The 5,455-nt window shown below is 39.9% G+C and overlaps 1 long non-coding RNA gene across 1 annotated transcript; it reads right to left on the reverse strand.

Moving 5' to 3' along the window:
- Window positions 1-228: 228 nt before the first annotated feature.
- LOC105946791 lies at window positions 229-4,406 on the reverse strand. The gene is made up of 2 exons (XR_001170254.3): window positions 3,843-4,406; window positions 229-537 (listed from the first exon to the last, which is right to left on the reverse strand). It is a non-coding gene; the product is annotated as an uncharacterized LOC105946791 (long non-coding RNA).
- Between the last annotated feature and the right edge of the window lie 1,049 nt (window positions 4,407-5,455).

The following is a 5,455-nucleotide window of genomic DNA, read 5'->3' on the forward strand; positions in this document are numbered from 1 at the left end:
ATGACGCCTAATACCCTGCCTATCTACCAACAGCTAAAAGTGCCTGACGCGTTTCGCTCGGTCAGCCCGAGCTTTGTCAAAGATTTGGGGGTTGGATGCTGAGAGGATAAGTGGTTATGGGCTGGTCTTGAAAATCCCTTTTTGTCCTGCAAGAGCAGTAGCATGGTTAAACTGCAAATTGGCTTGGTGACAAAATAAATCGAAAAATAGAAAATTGTTACACCTTGCTAAATAAGAGATTAAGCTTCAAATTTTAATTTTTTTCCAAATATCATCTGACAGCGGATGAAATAAATAGTGTCTTATCCGTGACTGCAATGTCAGTTTTTAAAGACCTGGTCCAAGACCCAGGGATCTGCAGAGTACATCACTGTTGCTATTCTTGGAACCAGGGCAAAGGGTGATGGGAAAATGAAATCTGGAAAAGAAAAGTCGAGGGTCCATCCAGGTGAACTAGAATCAGCGCTGAGGCAAATAAAGTCTTGAGCTTGTCCTTTGAGCATTCAGGGTCAATTTAATGGGAACACGAAACAGATCCTGATGATAGAAGAGAAATTGCAAATAAATCACCTGTAAAATGAGCAAATCCAATCAATTGCTGAACGTCCTTAATGCATTATAGAATAGACTGAGTTTTTCCTCTGTGCATAGAAACACCATTAGGAGAGGTTTCAAAACTCAGACAATTTAATTAGAATTGATGATGCAAAGGTACACTTTAAATATAAATGATTCTGCCTGAAGCAGAGAAGAATCTCTCTAATATGGAATCTATGCTGATCCAGATTATCTGAAAAAAAAAATTAATGTCATCAAGGTATGCTATAACAGATTGATCCAAAGGATCCTGAAAAATTGCATGCACGGCTTAGTACCTTCTCTAAAAGCTAGTTTCAAATCATCACCAAATTCTAAGCCCCCATCAACCAGATTCAGTCCCCTATAATCAATACATGGACGTAAGTATTCCTCTTTCTCCCAAGATTAGGAACAATGAAAAAAGCCTTTGTCTAAATTTTCTTTTAAATAATTCTTTAATATCTACCTCAACAAGGTCACTATTATTGGTTTCTAAAGGTTTCGAAAAAGACACTGGGGCTCATTTATCAATGCATCGCAGCGCACAAACCAACACAATTATGATTATGCGCCATTTTGTGCGCACACGCAATTGCATATGTGTTACATTGCGTTGGTTCGATTATTTTTCCACCAGTTCTTTTTACGCGCATGTCGCAAATACTGGGCAATAATGTCGCAAGCAACAATGTGTTTTTTGGGGGTGTGGCTAGGGGCGTGTATTAAGTGCCCAATTTTTGCGCGAGTGCACCCTTTGAGTGTATGTTTGTGCTATTTGCGCGTATGTATGGGCAGATTTGCGCAGCCATGGCTGTACCGAAATCTTTATGCCTGTTCATTTGTGGCATATTTCCGACTGCACGTTCTTCACCATTTGCGCTAGTATATTTGCAGATTAGCGCTACAATAAACTAATTTAGGTATGTCATTAATAAAACCATGTGAATGTTTCTCAAATTTATGATGTGTTAATCACCATTATTATAAAAACATAATTGTTCATTTGCTTACAATGTTTTAATAACATTTACCCTTTTTTAACTTTGTTCTTATCTATAAAGGCAGTTTCCCTTGTTAACGTGATGGAGTCCTTTATATCTTTTTTCAGTTTCGCGACATCAAATGCGCATGTTTGTATGGCGTTTGCATCAAAACTAGCGCATGAAACTTTAAGCGACCATGTTTGCGCTATACTGTTAAATATGCTTATGCGCAGGGCAAAAGTTTTGCCTATGCGACTATTACAGAGCTGCGATGCATTGGTAAATGAGCCCCACTGACCCTTTAACATTCAAATGTAAAAAAGTTAGGGAGCAACACCAGCATGAAAAATGTACCTAGGGTGCCAATTGTGTAATTGTATTTTTTAGCCCCTACGTGGACAGGCAGCATACAGGAGGCTCGGCATATCTGCTTTTTAGCCACAAGTTCAACTATAAGCACAGTCAGAAACCACTGGGAGCAACATCCAAGGTGTTGATAAGAATATGGGGCTCCAGAGCCACTGGTTGGAGACCAGAGACTGGTTTAACCCAAGTGAGATCAATATTATTTTTTGCTGACCATGAGAATATGTGTTTTTTTAAAAAGGCAAAAAAGGAAACTTTCACTAACAGAACATGTTACAGAAAATACAGGGCCAGACTGAAGGGGGAACCATCAGCAACTTCAAATGCCATTGGACAGAGTTTAATTTTAAGAGTTGTGCTTGTGAGCCAACTGGACTGAAATAAAATTTCCCCTGCTCCTGAATCAATCAAAGCTCTCTCTTTAACATTTTTTCCTGCTGTTAAGAGCGATTGTAAGATATTTATTTCATTTAACCATTAAATAAACCCAATAGGGCTGTTCTGCCCCCAATAAGGGGTAATTATATCTTAGTTGGGATCAAGTACAGGTACTGTTTTATTATTACAGAGAAAAGGGAATTATTTAACCATTAAATAAACCCAATAGGGCTGTTCTGCCCCAATAAGGGGTAATTATATCTTAGTTGGGATCAAGTACAGGTACTGTTTTATTATTACAGAGAAAAGGGAATCATTTACCCATTAAATAAACCCAATAGGGCTGTTCTGCCCCCAATAAGGGGTAATTATATCTTAGTTGGGATCAAGTACATGTACTGTTTTATTATTACAGAGAAAAGGGAATCATTTAACCATTAAATAAACCCAATAGGGCTGTTCTGCCCCCAATAAGGGGTAATTATATCTTAGTTGGGATCAAGTACATGTACTGTTTTATTATTACAGAGAAAAGGGAATCATTTAACCATTAAATAAACCCAATAGGGCTGTTCTGCCCCAATAAGGGGTAATTATATCTTAGTTGGGATCAAGTACAGGTACTGTTTTATTATTACAGAGAAAAGGGAATCATTTAACCATTAAATAAACCCAATAGGGCTGTTCTGCCCCCAATAAGGGGTAATTATATCTTAGTTGGGATCAAGTACAGGTACTGCTTTAATATTACATAGAAAAAGGAAATAATTTTTTTAAAAGTATGTGATTTAATTAAAATAAAATATATAATTTAATTATTATGGGAAATGGCTTTCCCGTAATTCAGACTTTCTGGATAATGGGATTCCAGATAAGAAGCCCCATACCCGCCCAAGTGTGCGTAGTTAAACTGCACTATTGAGCGCGCATCAGGTCACAGACTTACAGTGGGGGTTGGTGGCACACTTGTAATGAGGATTTTGCCTGTTCCCCATTGGTGGTACTTCTAAATTGTGGGTTTCAAAACTGCAGTGGGAGATATAGGCTCCCAAATTGTCTCTGTGGTCTTGCTTCATACCTGTATTATGTGCTACCATTGGACATCTTTTGCTGTTGCAAAGCAGCCCTTTTCACAATTAAATTAAAATCCATCCAACTAAGTTTCTCCTCAGCAACTGATTGGCTGCTGTTCCACCAGTTCTTCCATCTGCCTTTCCACTAAACTTATCTCAAACTCTTCTAGATGATCTGGGGGTGGGATCTACTCTAGTAAAACCATTTTACTTGCTTAATCCTTTTCCAAAAAATGTATTTTTGGGCCGACTCATTCCATGTGGTGTTAGCCCCCCATCTCCTGAAACCTGCTGCATATTTAGCCACTGTGCGCTGACCCTGTGGAAACTTAAGGCTAATTTAGCAGTGAAGCGCTTATTATCATCCTCAAATAAGGTAGTCAAGGCTGGTAAAAAACCATTCAAATCATCGAATAAAGGACTTTGTTGTTCAATTAAAGGGGTGGCCAGGCCAATGGCTTACCTTAAAGCAAACTTGAAATGAATCCCACTTTTATAGTATCATTTGGAAAACCACTAGGCTGTAAGTTAAAGAGTAATTTACACTGACTGGTGAATACATAAAAACTAGCTCTGCTCCCCCAAAATCTGTCTGGAAGGAGGGTTTTAGGACAAGTAGGGGGGCACCCTGAGCTCCCGGTTACCCCTGCAGATTTAGCATTACTTGAGCCATTGCCATGATCTTCTAAGCAGTGCAAAGGCCTGATCGTTCCCAGCCAGACCCAGCAGTTATGGCCTGAGCAAATTGGCAGGATATAAGGGTAAGGCATCCCAGTGGCTGGGAGGCCGGGAGGTTTAAGGCAGAGAACCTTTCCCAGAGTAACTGATAAGTTATTGCAGCAGCTAATTTAACTACAATGACTCCGGGGCACTCTATACTGGCCAGGTCGGGTTATACACAGAAGGGCTGGAGATGACCAAGGGAAATTACACGTAGAGTCAGACAGACCAAGAATCAAACACCAACTAGAACACCATGATCTCCCAACACAAAATTTCTGGAACATCCTAGCGCTAAAGCAGAACCCAGTTTGGTCAGGCAGTGAGCCGGTGGGGGGAAGGGAAAATAAAAAAGCCTCCTCTGGAAGCTGATTGGACTAGCCCCAGAACATCATTAACCCCTATCCTGGCTGGAACAAAATCCCTAAAGTCTACAGCTTAATGATTTCTTTTATAACTGGTGACTGGAATGACAAAAATGTTGCACGCAAGATTTTTCTGCTCCAACTTTGTGCGTCCGCTTCATGAAAAATCCGCCAATGGTGGAATGCCCACTGCGATGCACATAGGAGTGTACTTTCTGCTGGGTTAAGCTTTAACTGCCTATTGTAATTCCCTGGGCTAATTTTCCTAGAGGCATGTGGTAACCATGGCTAGAGCATATCTCTGTGTCTGGATGCTCACCCAGTTCTCCAGTCTGTAATATGGCCCTGAAGTATAGCAAACTCTTGTTCTTGCCCATTGTATTGTCAACCTCTTTGAAGGGGTTGCTCACCTTTGATTTAACTTTTAGGGGCTGATTTACTAAGACACGATTTCGAATCCGAATTGGAAAAATTCCGATTGGAAACGAACATTTTGCGACTTTTTCGGGTTTTTTTGCGATTTTTTCGGCGTCTTTACGATTTTTGCGTAAAAACGCAAGTTATTCGGCGTCTTTACAATTTTTGCGTAAAAACGCGAGTTTTTCGGCGTCTTTACGAAAGTTGTGCAAAGTCGCGCCTTTTTCGTAGCGTTAAAACTTAAAAGGCGCGACGTTTCGCGCAAGTTTTAACGCTACGAAAAAATCGCGACTTTGCGCAACTTTCGTAATGGCTACGAAAAACTCGCGTTTTTACGCAAAAATCGTAAAGACGCCGAAAAACTCGCGTTTTTACGCAAAAATCGGAAAGACGCCGAAAAAATCACAAAATTACCGATCATTACGAAAAAAACGCAATCGGACGCATTCGGCCCGTTCGTGGGTTAGTAAATGTGCCCCTTAGTATGATGCACAGAGTAATATCCTAAGACAATCTGCAATTGATTCTTATTTTTTATTATTTGTGTTTTTTTATTATTTCACTTTTTGTTTAG

Source organism: Xenopus tropicalis, chromosome 3, assembly GCF_000004195.4.
Source record: "Xenopus tropicalis strain Nigerian chromosome 3, UCB_Xtro_10.0, whole genome shotgun sequence".
NCBI lineage: Eukaryota > Metazoa > Chordata > Amphibia > Anura > Pipidae > Xenopus > Xenopus tropicalis.